Here is a 13,973-nt window from a genome sequence, read left to right as displayed (position 1 = left end):
GTGGTCTGAAAGGCATTTGATCCCGCGCACTCTAGATCACGAAACGCGCACCTTACCACCTTTTTTTATCTCATTTTGTTCTATATTGTTCGTGGAATTTGTTCGGGGCAACGTCCGATGATACCCGTTTAGGATCTTCGTTGATTCGTGCACTCAGTTGTTTATTACAGAGAGTAGCTAACCCTCTGACCAAACACGCTGAGCTACCTTGCCGGCAGTGCCACTAGACCATTTTTGTTTCAGAAAAAAAACTAAAAAGCATAATATGACCGTTAGACCTTACACACATAGTGGAAACGCTAGCTGTGTCACCTCTTAAGATGATGCTCGACGTCGGTAATTAGTGTTATGTTTATAAATTTCCCCTCAATGGTAATGAGAAGCCAGGGAAAATTTTGGACCAGTGCTAAGGAGAGATAGAGATGCAATTCCTTGCAAAGTGCACGATGTCCACGCCTGTCACGCTTCCATACAAATTGAGACATTAAATTCTTCCTTCCCTGTGCCATTTTGCATACTCCGTCAAGAACAGTGTGCTTGCAGTAAATATGGTTTGTATGTTCTAGCTCACTATCTCACTCACTAACTCAATACCGCATTTTCTGATTAACTCAACCGATTTTTTTAAAAAATTCAGTCTTTTTAATTCATTCCAATCGATTTTTTAACTTTAGCTCAGTACCTCAGTTTTTGGTTAACTCTACCGATTTTAGATATTTACATCGTTACCCTTGTTAACCAACCGATTTCTGAGTTGATTATTTTATTTAAAAGGTGATCGTAAGGAAAAAAGTACGCACCATTCAATAAAAGGTGATCGTAAGAAAATAAATAAATAAAAGTGAATTAGTTAATAAAGGTAAATTATTCACTTTTAGTTTTTACTTTCCAAAAATACTTCGAAAGGAAATGTAAACAAGAAGTTAACACTTCTATAATTTTTTCTAGTTTTTTATTCATTTACATAACTAACAACTTTGAGTAAGTATTTAATGTTGCGCATCGCATGTAAGATTCTTCTTACCATACATAACTATATAAGCAAGTGTATTATTTGGAAGTTTATCATTAAAAGTTGCACAAAGTTTCATAGTAGTTTTCTGTGTAGTTACAACATTCTTTCTACAAGTGATATTGATTACATAAACTGGATAATTCGTTATGAAACTAAATTGGTTAATATCAATATCTGATTTTAGTTGAGTAATTTGTTTAAAATCGAGAAATTAATCGTAAGCTTTGAGGAAATTATTTGATGGATTAATATTCCACATTTCCTCTGAAAAATTTCGTTTCTACTATTTTTCAAATATAGATTCTGTAGTTTAACATGATCGAATAATGATAAGTCAACTAACTGATTATTTTTACAATTTGTTTGAAATGGAACAAACACGAAATATTGCATATCAAATTCTGTCGAGTTATAGTAATTTGTGATATCAAGTTGAAAGCTCTTCTTGCCAGATAAGTTAGAAACTTCTTCAGTTTGAAGTTCATAAAAAGAGATGACACTTTTACAATTTTTTAGAATATTTTCTCGTTGTTCAAGTTCGTAATTTGGTTCATATTTAGCAACAGAAACACGAATCTCTATAGATTCTACAACAATTTTACCTTCTTTTGGAAGTGTATCTTTCATTTCAACACCAGCATCATTTTTATCAGCCCATCGAAGAATTGTGTCTCCAGAAGTTGAACTTCAGGTAACAATTACAGTTAAATCTCCTTCCCACATAATTTCTTTGTCATCTTTAAAAAATCCTCCAAGCATTGACAATGGGTAAAGTACTTCATTTCTCTTACTATTTATTTTTCCAGTGTTAAGAATATGTCCTTATAAGCTTATTTTGGCAGCAAGAGACGAAATCAGATGTAGTAAAAGTAATGAGGAAATAAAAAGGTGTTCAGTTGTAGATAAAATATTATTCCCTTTCTTTATCGTTATGAAGTCAAACAGTTTTGCCACATATTTATCGAATCACTTCTTGTTTGATTTTCCACCATACATTGGATAATCTGTTCCATCATTTCCAATAATACTAAAATTCATGTAAAATTGTGCATGATTTGGATGAAGCCATCCATCTCTAATATTTATTTCAATCTCTGTATCTTTGTTGTGAGCGTTTAAATTGTTTTTAGTTTTTTCATTCACAGGCAATGAGCAAAACTGATAACTCTCAATTTTATTCATAATTTATTAAGGAAAAATTTAATACGACTTTCTAAAACAACTGTCACTATAGCACCATTAAAGTCAATTAAATTTTCGTTTTCATTAGTTACAGTAATTTCTAAATCTTGAACAGGATCAAAAATAGACATATTTAGAGGATAATGTGGTTCACGAATTATTGGTCGACCAAATTCTGCATTAGGCTTGAATGAAGCAATAATGTTTGCTTCTCTATGAAAATGATTAGCATGCTTTACAAACATTCCATCAGCAAGATTGAAATTTATATTGATCAACTTGAATGGAATAATTTTAGAAACATCTTTAGCCACAGCTTTTTCTTTAACCTCAACAACTTGATTACTAAAGCCAAGCAAACTTCCAATACTATCTGCTATATCCATATACAATTTTATGTCATTCTTGATAACAATTCTGTTTAAAATTTCATCTGCTTTGATGTGAGTATTAGGCTTCTTCAAATGATTTTTTTTTAATTTTTCAAATTATGCTGACTTATAGGAGTTTCTATTGTCTCTCCATCACAGTAAAGTTTATTATTTTTTGATGTAATATTTGGAGTTTAAAAAGTTGAATAAAAACCGACTAGTGAAACATTAGTATAATTGGCACAGTCGATCGTTTTTTTGGAACAGATGATTTACCACTCAGTTGAAATAATCTACTCATTTACTACTGAAAAACATTATTAATAAATGAGCAAAACTGATTGGGAGCCAAAAATAAGACTTCCAGAAAAGAAGTTGAAAAACAAAACATGGTAAGCTTTTGCCAAATTCTATTCAATGTGCAGTAACTGGGCCGAGTTGATGTGGAGAAACATTACTAATGATTGATAATTATATTTTACGTCCAGGATGGCTGAATTGGGATGAAATTAATCATCTGTATGTTTATTGAAAAAGTTTAGAACAACCAAAATATCAAGAATTTATAAAAAGAAGTGAAAAAATTGCAGATAAAATTAATGAAAAAATTGTTAGTTTTATTGAAAATAACGAAGAAATCATTCCATTAGATGAATGTGATGAAAATTAGTTGTTGTATTTTATGACTTCATTCTCAAAAAATTAAGATATCGTTAGAGATTATTTTACTATAGGTAGACACAAAGGAATAGATTGTTTTTACTTTGCTCAAACGTACAGAAAATACCAAAACAGTTAGTCAGAGATAACCTACATTTTTTAAATATCTTTAGACAAAATGATACAAATTTAGATCATATTTATCATGAGTTTGTTGGAGGAGTTTTAAAGTTTGACAATTTTACAGAAACGTATAGTAAATGTTGGAATGGCCTGCCTGGTTGGCCTTGCGGTCTAACGCACTGCTTTCTGGGCAGGAAGGAGCATCTGGTCCCCAGCAAGAATCCGCCCAGCGGATTTGTGTCGTGGTGCGGTGTACTGGCCAGTCTGTGGGTGGTTTTCAGGCAGTTTCCCATCTGCCTCAGCAAATGCGGGCTGGTTTCCCTTATTCCGCCTCAGTTACACTATGTTGGCGTTTGCTGCGCAAACAAGTTCTGCATGTATGCGTACACCACCATTACTCTACCACGCAAACATAGGGGTTACACTCGTCTGGTGTGACACGTTCCCTGTGGGGGTCCAGTGGAGACCGAACCGCACAATAACCCTGGGTTCGGTGCGGGGACAGAGCCTCACTGTCGTTTCTAGGTCTCCGGTTAATATATGTAAAATACAATACAAATGTTGGAATGATGAGTTTGGATTCTCTATGATAGACGTGAGTAGAAAACCAAATGAAGGTAAGTTCAGAAATAAAACACAACTCTTTATAACAACATAAACATTAATCATAAATGAAAACATCGAACATAAACGTAAACATTAAACATAAACATGATTAATGTTGTTTCTTCCTTAATAAATGTTTGCAAAGTATGATGAAGAAGTTGTTAAAAAAGGTAAGAGAAATAGAAAGAAAGCTGTAGAATTAAAAGAGCAATTCAAGTTTTGGAAGAAAACATCCCAGAACAGAGTATGAAAAATATAAAAAAGATGATCTTATTGATGCTATCGAAAAAGTAAAACAAGGAATTGATGGTTTAGGTGGTATGTTTCGAAAGTAATTGAAGAAAACAGAGAAGTTGAAAAACGGATGATTCCATATCGTCATCATATAAAAGATTTTTAGATTTATCACCTATTAAACCATTAAAAGATTGGTCTGATGGTATTCCTGACAGGTATGACTACACATTAAGTAAATCAGAAATTCAGGATGTATTGAATAAATACCAAGAAGAGAAATGATCTCAGACACAGTCCAGCAGTCATCAGAATGAAGCTATAAAGATAAATGTCAGTGAATGAATGTTCAAGTATATTAACCATAGTGAAGATAAAGTTTTTGGATTGAACCCTTTTGGCATGTTTAAATATGTTGGTAATTTACCAGTTGAATTCAATGGAGATAAATTAACAATTGGTGGAAAGACATATGAAGGAACAGATGGATTAACAAGTCTTTAGCAGAAAAAACAAATTACTATGGATGATATCAATGAAAACTTCGATGGAGTAGATTTATCAAATTATGCAGATATATTAGACAATTCAGGAGCATTTTATTGTAATAATATTCCAAATAAAATAAAATCAAGTAGAGGTAATAATTGTAAATATATGATAAAACTAATTGTTGATGACTATTTTCCAAACTGAAGAAGACCAAATATAGACTGCAGATTTTACCTCACCTGAGAAGAAAGGAGACGGTTTAGTTAAAAAATATACAGAAAAACCAGTTGAATATGTTTGGATGAATGATGTTCGACAATTGAGCTGCTCGGGGGAACACAATGGTAAGCGTCATCACCGTGCATTTTGTGGTAGATGGCTAATGACACCCCTGTGGGATGCACCATGTAGTAAACTTACTAGCAGTTCCAAATTCACTTAACAGCTGTCATGGTGGAGCTTAGTGGTAAGCGCCACTGTCCATCTGTTGCGGAAATATAATGGTAAGTGACAGAGAGAATGGCGGCAAGTAAAAACATCTCCAAGATTATGGCAACAGTGAACATGGCAGAAGAAAGTTGCTGACGTCCTGTCGCTCCTAAATTACATACCTCCTGTCCGCCATGGATTTTTCCTGTCACTAAAGCCAACAGTTTTGGATGAAAAAAATTATTAGCAATGAGACTGATGAATGATTTTGCAGTTTCAGTAAAGTGTTGAAGACTTACTGTAAAATTTAATATGTAATGTCCTATCATTATGTATTGTTAATTGTGTATGGTAATGTAATAATTTTTGTATATTTCATTTGTTTTAGTCAGTTCTGAGTTTCATTTATGTCTGTATAGTATAAGATAGATGTTAAAATCACTAGAGAATAAAAGGACTGTTCAAAAAAATTATTCAGAATTGCAGATCAATGAAAACTTTAGATACGCTGAATCTCGAAACTGTGATTTTGGCGCTTACCATTTAGTTCCCCCGAGCAGCTCAATTAATCGACAGATTTGCAGTTATTCATGGAGAAGAATCTGCTGGAAATAAAAATTATCACAATGAAAATGTTAGCATAGCACAGCTGCTAACAAACAAATTTAGTGATTTCATAATCGATAATCCAAAATGAATTCCATGTTTGATTAGATTTTTGAATAGTCTTCCTCACACATTTTGGAATAGTGATAAACATGGAAAAGGATTAGTAAACACTCTGATTAACAAATTACCATTCGAAACGCATCTTCCTGGTTATCAATTGTGTGGTGCAGGAACGAAATTAGAAGAAAGAACAGCTAGAGTAGATGAAGCAATAAATCCATTAGATAAAGCTTGTAAGCAACATAACATTACATACAGAGATCATAAAGATTTAGAATCCTGACACCAAGCTGATAATGAACTTCAGTGAGCTGCAAAAGAATGAAGTTGCAGCAACAGCAGTTAGAGGAATAATTTACAGAAAACGAAAATTAGGAATGGGATTCGATCCTGATGAAAATGTCTGGGGTTTATAAAAATCTTTATGAAGTTTTAATCTATATAAGAATATTTGTAAATTTCTAATATATATATAAATCTTTATTAATTTTTATTCTATATAAAAAAAATTATAATTTTTAATTCATATATAAATCTTTATAAATTTTTAATGTAAATAAATGAATAACTTAACGATCGGTTATACTTTGCTACCTAGTGGAGAAAAAACCAAAATTAATTAAATTAAAGTTGATTAACGAACAATTAAATGTGATTGAAACATTTTTGACTGATGTTCAAAAGAGAAAAAAAGAAAAGAAAATTGGTGGAAATTTACTTGTTACATTAGCTACTCCTGTTGTGAAAAAAATTATTGAATATCTAACAAAAAAGAAAGAAGCTAAAGGACTAACACAAAATAAGGGTGGGTTTCTTCCATTATTATTAGCTGCATTACTATGTCTAGAAACTGTTCGTTCACTAGCTGGAGGATATGCAGCAATCGCAAATGCAGTACTAAACAAGAAGAAAGCTGATAAAGACTTAGAAGAACAGAAAGACATAATCAGGCAATGGACAAGAAAGCTAGAACTGGACTGAACAAAGCAAAAAAAAATCGAAGAATTGATTGAAAAATGTAATATTCCTTTATCTAATTTTGACATAGAAAAGCTTGCTTCATAATTGAAAATTAAACACTTCCATGGTGTATTCATGACTGATGAATTACCAAATAAACCATCAAAAATTGTATGTGGAATAGTAAATTTAGATATATCCTAATCATGTTGGTGCTCACTGGATATGTTACTATAAAATGATAAAAAATTTGTTTTTGATTCATTTGGTGGTAATATAGCAAAACAACTAGTTAAAAATTTGGGGAAAAATGATCTGTACTACAATAGTGAGAGAATGCAAAATTTTGGTGAAGTAATGTGTGGCCATTTGTGTCTATTTGTTTTAAAATTGTTATGAGACAATTATAATTTTAATGATATTTAGATATAATAAATGGACATTTTTGGAGATAAAATAGGTCAAACTAAACAAACTAAAGGGCTTAGCGTACCTGCTATCGATCTATAAAAAATTAAAAGTGAGATTGATCCAGAAATAGAAAAATTCAAAAGTCAAATTGATCCAAAAATATAAAATATGATTCAGCAATTTCAACCATTAATAGACACAAAAATAGGCGATGCAATTAAACAATTTCAGAAAGAATTTAATGCTATTTTTAAAGTAACTAGAGGTTATATTGGCTTTAAAGGTAGAAGACTTGCATATCTAAATGAACAAATGGATGCAAAGGATACAGTGAACAAACATTACTTCTATAATGAGTTATCAAATTTTGTTACAAAGTCTGAATACGCAACATAATTCAGTAACTATGTCACAACAACAGACTTTGATAAACAAATAAAGCAGAATAATGAAAGATTTAAACAAAATTTAACAAGCATTCTGACACAATTCGATAATTACTTTACCAAGAGAGAAACAGAAATACTTTTTACAGATAACGTAATAGATATAGTCCAAAGCTTTAAAGACATGAGTAATCTTAAAGATAAAGTATATCATAGACAAACAATTGAATTTACATTCATGATGGGAGGCGAGCAAAAAATGGACAATTTCGAATACAATTTCATGCTTAAAAGAATTATTGTCGTTGGTAAGAATATAAATAGTGACTTGAAATTTGATGATTTTGATATTAAAGTAAGTGTGGCTGATAAGATGCACCAAATAAATAATAATAATCAATGCATAATAGTACACAAATTAATTTTGTATCTGTAAGATTGAAAGATTCTGTTAAAACTGTTCCTGTAGATGTAAAGTTAATTGTATTTGGTGAAATAATTTAAAATTTAATAAATTTCATCTGTATAAATGGATAACCATGCTTCACATTTAGTTCTTAAGGACGATCACATTTATTGTTTGAAGTGTAAAAAATTTACTGAGACACATAATCCACACAGAGTAACAACAAAATATGGAATACAAAGAATTGAAGGACTTTGCACATTTTGTAAATCTAACAAGAGCAAATTCGTTTAAAAAAAATTTGTAGTCCGTGAAGGTGTAATTAATATTCATGAAGAAATTATTAGTGAATTACATAAACTGGCGAGAAATTGTCTCTCTTGGTATAGATGATTTACGGCAAACTGATCTAGTCGAAATAGACTCAGGCAATCTAAAGGAATTTCAAAAATAAACCAAGGATACAAATATTTATTGACAATCATTGACATCTTTTCAAAGTTTGTATTGGCTGTTCATGTTAATGACAAAACAGGTAAGAATGTGGTCCATGCATTCGAAAAAAATTTCATAATTTTCTAATCTGATTATCTAATAAAAATTATTTCTTATAAATGGCGAGCTTCAAAAATCTGTATGTCTGCGAACTGGATGTTAGAGCAAAAGAAAATAGTGAAACTGACTGGAAATATGTATCAATACATTGTGAATTATCTGAAGGTTTTATGAGAAATTTTCAAGACAAGTTACATTGGGATATTTTATCATACTGTAAAAAACTGACTAAAGATTTTATCAGAGAATTTCAAAATAGATTAGATTGGAATGGTATATTATCTAACCAAGTGTTGTCTGAAAGATTCATTAGAGAGATTTAAGATAAAGTAAATTGGGGTGATATATCATCTAGCTATGTACTGTCTGAAAGATTTATAATATAATTTCAAGGCAAGTTAGACTGAACTTCAATATCATCATTTAAAAAATTATCTGAAGATTTTATGAGAGAATTTCAGGATAAATTAGACTGGGTTATTGTATCATCTAGACAAGAACTAACTGAAGATTTTATGAGAGAATTTCAAGACAAATTAGACTGGTATGAAATAACAATTGACCAAAATGTAGCTGAAAATTTCATAATAGAATTTCGAGATAAACTTATTTGGGAATAATTTTAAAATATCAGTACATATTAGATACACTCTTACAAAAATATGTCATCCTTATAAACTAATTGAACAACCTGATGATATTGAATGTTCTGTATGTTTAACTTATGAAAATCATCAATTTGTAAAAACAAAGTGTAATAATATTTTTCACAAAGAATGTATTGATGGTTGGCTAGAGGAAAGAAATAATTGTCTATTGTGTAGAAGTAATATTAAAGTAATTATTGAAACTCAGATTGGATTATGAGTCTGATGATGATAAGGTTAAATTGTAAACGATTGCAAAAATTACTTTTCCACAAATAAAACAAATTTTTTCTATATAAATGGAGCAGGTTCAACAGCAGTCTTCTGTGAAATCCAAATTTTGCAAATACTGTAATACTGAGAAGTCAATTGATTATTTTACATTACAGAAATACACAAAAGGTGGTTCATAACGACATGTAGACTATGTATAAATAAATATCACGTAAAAAGTTACAATGAAAGCCAAATTCCTTGCCTATGTGGAAAACGTGTTGCTAAATATTATTACAAAGAACATTTAAGTCTGATTCCGATTGAAGAATAATGAAGAAGCTGTCACTGATCAAGCATCCACATCTACAAGGAAATGTAAAAGTTGTCAAAAAATTAAAGATTTAAGTTTTTTTACATAAAAGACAACTATAACAATAAATGTAAGGAGTGTACTTTAGATTACATGAAGAAATAGAAAGGCAAAGCTGCTGAAGCAGTCAAGCATCTTTAACTTAATGATTAATTATCTCTTAAATAAGAATTCTCAACATCTATTAAATAACTACCCTTACCATCGATCTGAAGCGAGGAGGCACTCAAATCAGCATGCAATACAAAAAGGGGAATGCTCCTGATCGTGGGAGTTGTTAAATTGTAAGATTTTTCCCTTAATGGGCATTTAGGACACATACCGGTTTCCTGGTAGAACAATCTATAATATGCTTTGCTAATAAGTCGCCTGTGGAAACAGTATTGAGACATCTTAGGCAAATATGCTTTTTACCATTATACTTACTCAGTTAGGAGGAAAAGAGTCGCAACATATCTCTGATTCAAACAGAGTGAATAATCGTCTCCTGCAGCATGTTTACATGCAGCTTACACTGACCAGCAAATTCAAAGAAATGATGGGCTCCAACAACTTTGTTTGTAACTTTACAATCTTTATCCTGCTTGTCTCCCTCAGGGTAGAAACATGAACCAATATCCCAGTATTCTGTGCCTCATATTTAGGAATGTACTGGATTTTAACGGGGAACTCAGTACTGTCAAAGTTATAGAACCCATGAACATCAATTTCTCTGCCACATGGAGATGTGCGCTGTGGATTTTTCTTATAATTTTTCTCAGAAGCAGTGATTGACGATTCAGAAAAATAGTTGTCTTTCTTATTTTGGACATTAATACATACCTTCTTATCAGATACATCAACAGGGAGCTCGAAATAGGTGGACCCCCATTTATCGGATTGAAGGCATGTGTATATATGTCAACGTGTAGTACTCAGTGGAGTGCTTTACCTGAGCGTCTAACTTCCATCTCGGAAAGCTTGGCCTGTATATCACTCAAGATGGAATCACGAAACCACTTAGTAAATGAGGTGCCCCACAATACCAAGTCACCCCCCCCCCCCCCCAAAGTACACAATTGTCGTTTCCTCCACACCTGAGTCCTGCGTGAGCTCACAACGTATCTCACTTGGTACTTTATGGCGGGATACTGCCGATCATTGATGATTTTGAGGAGGTATGCTTTCAGAAAACTAATTGGGTCTCTGTGCTCTACTGCTGGGTTCTCTATATGAGAAAACGAGATGAGCTCCTCAAATGCAACCTCAATCATCTCAAAGTTTAGCTGTGGCATCACATTACTAATCTGGTGTCCGTCTATAACAGGATGAGTGAGGGAACTGCCGCTAGCCACAGGATCACTGAAACTATCACTATGACTAGACTGCAGCCATCCTATCAGTGACACTGGATGTAGTAAGGAAGAGGCGACACTCAATGAGGTGCACCATTCTTTGATGGATTCTTGGGTACTGAGCACGGGATGGCACTGGATCTGGCTAGTGAGAGCAACCTGACTGCAGAGATGGCTGCCGGCGAGGAGTGCTGGCAGCTCCCAGCCCTGGTCTGGTAGCCTGCTGGAGGGATGGAAGCACATGGCTGCCAGAGAGATGAAACTGGTGCCACAGTGGCAGTGGCAATAGAGGCGTTGGGGGTGCTGTAAAGGAGTAGCTGTAGAGGGAAAGAGAGAGAGAGAGAGAGAGAGAGAGAGAGAGAGAAAGAGAGAGAGAGAGAGAGAGAGGGAGAGATTAAGTACAAACACTTTATAAGCTCACCTGCTTCTGTAAAGGAAGAAAGAACACAAAAATATTAAGCTCCTCACAATCGCCTGCCAATACAGAAACAATAGACTGAATTAAAAAACAAAACCTATACAGCAGAGGGAAAGACATACAAATTACTACGAGAATTTTTTTTAACAGGAATGTGTATTTACATGGTTCAAGCTGTGATGAAAATCATTTATCGCAGGTAGATGCTCTAGGATGGCCTGCTATTGCTGCTCCTCTCTCTTGGCCATCAGCAGCTGGTCGAGCTCACTCAGTATCTGGAGTATCAATGCTAGAAGAAGAAGAAGAAGAAGAAGAAGAAGAGTTGCCTCATGCCATGAAATCACCACACAAACTATAGGTAGGCAGCGCCAGTGGGCTGCCCTGTGGTGGTAGTGTGCAGAACTGCATCATTAGCATGTCTGACTGCAGCAGAGGCACAGTCACTGTCCGCTGCCTGCAGTCCCAATGCAGTGTAGTAATGTTGTTTGTACTCAGGGTTCTCAGAAGTCCCAGCTCCCAGTGCAGTGCAGTAACAATATTTCTGCTCAGATGGTCAGTATACGGTGTATGTATCTCTATTTGTAGTGCGTGTTAGGCGGTATGCTCAAAACATCATTAGCGATGTTTTTGGATCTTCATAGACGTGGTTTTTTGTGATATGTTATTCCTGGCGATCTCTAGCAGCTTAATTAGAGCAGAACACGACTGAAATCTGTAGCAGCGTGATTACACACGGTGAGTGTTTCATGTACCTGTGACAATGTTTTTAACTACCATTTATTTCTGATATGTATGATTTACAATACAAAAGACATTTGTTTTGCCAGATCCGTTTAGCGCAATATGTAGAGCGTTTCATGATGATTTTGACCCCAATTTCGTGGCGGTATTGCATACGAGATCAGAAAAAAGGGATCCATTTACACATTTAACTACTTTTTAATAGGTCGAAATTTTTTTCAAGATATTGCACCTATCAACAGCAGAAAATGGTGAGCTCTTCCCGGCAAATAAAGAGATCCAACCCCTGGAAATTGAATTTTGTAAGATCCAACCCCTGCAAATTGAATTTCGTAAATAAATAATATATTGTTATATCCGCCGCAAGATAACTGACATTGATTTCAATTTCGTGTTATGAGATCCTTCCAGTCCAACAGGTTAGCACAGACTGAGCGACATTTCCCGGCCAGAGCTTTTCCCTCCAATTTACAACAGGGTAACACCTAGAATAAAGGAAATAACCGCCCTATATCCTCCCACACGAACAGCTCACGACAGACTGAGCATTTTTTTCTACCAGTTTCCAAGTGTGGAGGGGAGAAATGGGGAATGGGAGGGGAATTGTTGGAGGGGAGGTGAAGAATTAGGGAGGAGGAAATCCCATGACATCATACAGTGACATCATCAGTGGGAAGTTGCCATGTGTACACCAGAGGGTGGGGGCTGTGGATTTTACAGAGGGGGAGGTGAGGGGAGGGTCCATCACCTTTAATAAATGAAAACTGAGCCAGAACTCTCTTTACCCAACTAATTCCATCTCAACAGACGTGTGGTCAACGTGGCAGATTGCTAAGTGAAGGAGCCTGGGTTCGTTTTGTGGGTGGGTCACAGATTTTCTCCACAGTAGAACTGGGTGTTGTGTTGTCCTTACGTTTGTATCATCATAACATACTATTTAAATGGCTGAATGGGCACATTCCGTAAGTCAATAAATTGAAAAGAAATGTTGACCTAGTCGGGTCACTAGCATGCTCCAGGTCAAATAGTTGCATACTGACAGTGTTCGTCAGAGTCACACATTGGCCAGAAGCCTTTCTAATAGCCTACATGGCAGCAGAAACAGTAGAACTGGCCTTAGTGTGAGGCTGGATTGTGAGGTTTGGCTTGCCATAAGTTATAACGATAGACAGAATAACGACAGACAGTTTGAATCTGTGCCTTCCCATGAGCTTTTATCTCTGTATGGCTGCGCACATTTGAGAACCACCATCTACCATCCTGTCATCAATGGGATGGTAAAAAGATTTCGTACAACTTTTAATGCAGCTTTAACGTGCAGTGGCGAGAAATGGACAGCCACGCTACCATTGGTTCTCTTGGGTCTACAAACTGCGATTAGGGGCGACCTAGACTGTTCAGTGGACCAACTGGTTTATAGCGAACAACTAAGGCTGCCAGCGGAGCTCTTTTCTGCAACACTGGCGCAGCTCCAGACATATGAGATGACAGCGGGCCTTCAACTTATAGTTACAACACAGAATAACTCAAATTCGGCCAAAATCGCTGCAGGTACATAGAGATAAACCAGTTTTCGTACATAAGGATCTGTGCACCTCTACACATGTTGGCCTCTGTGATGTAGTGAGTGTAGTGTAGTGTAAGGCTTCCACCGTGATGAGCTTACACAGGTCTATACAAGATACTTCCGTGGCACAATAACACGTTTAGCGTTTATTGTCATGGCAAACAAGAAATGGTCTAGATTG

This window comes from Schistocerca gregaria, chromosome X, assembly GCF_023897955.1.
Source record: "Schistocerca gregaria isolate iqSchGreg1 chromosome X, iqSchGreg1.2, whole genome shotgun sequence".
Taxonomy (NCBI): domain Eukaryota; kingdom Metazoa; phylum Arthropoda; class Insecta; order Orthoptera; family Acrididae; genus Schistocerca; species Schistocerca gregaria.
The sequence above is the reverse complement of the archived record's forward strand: the minus strand, read 5'-3'. Positions refer to the sequence as shown.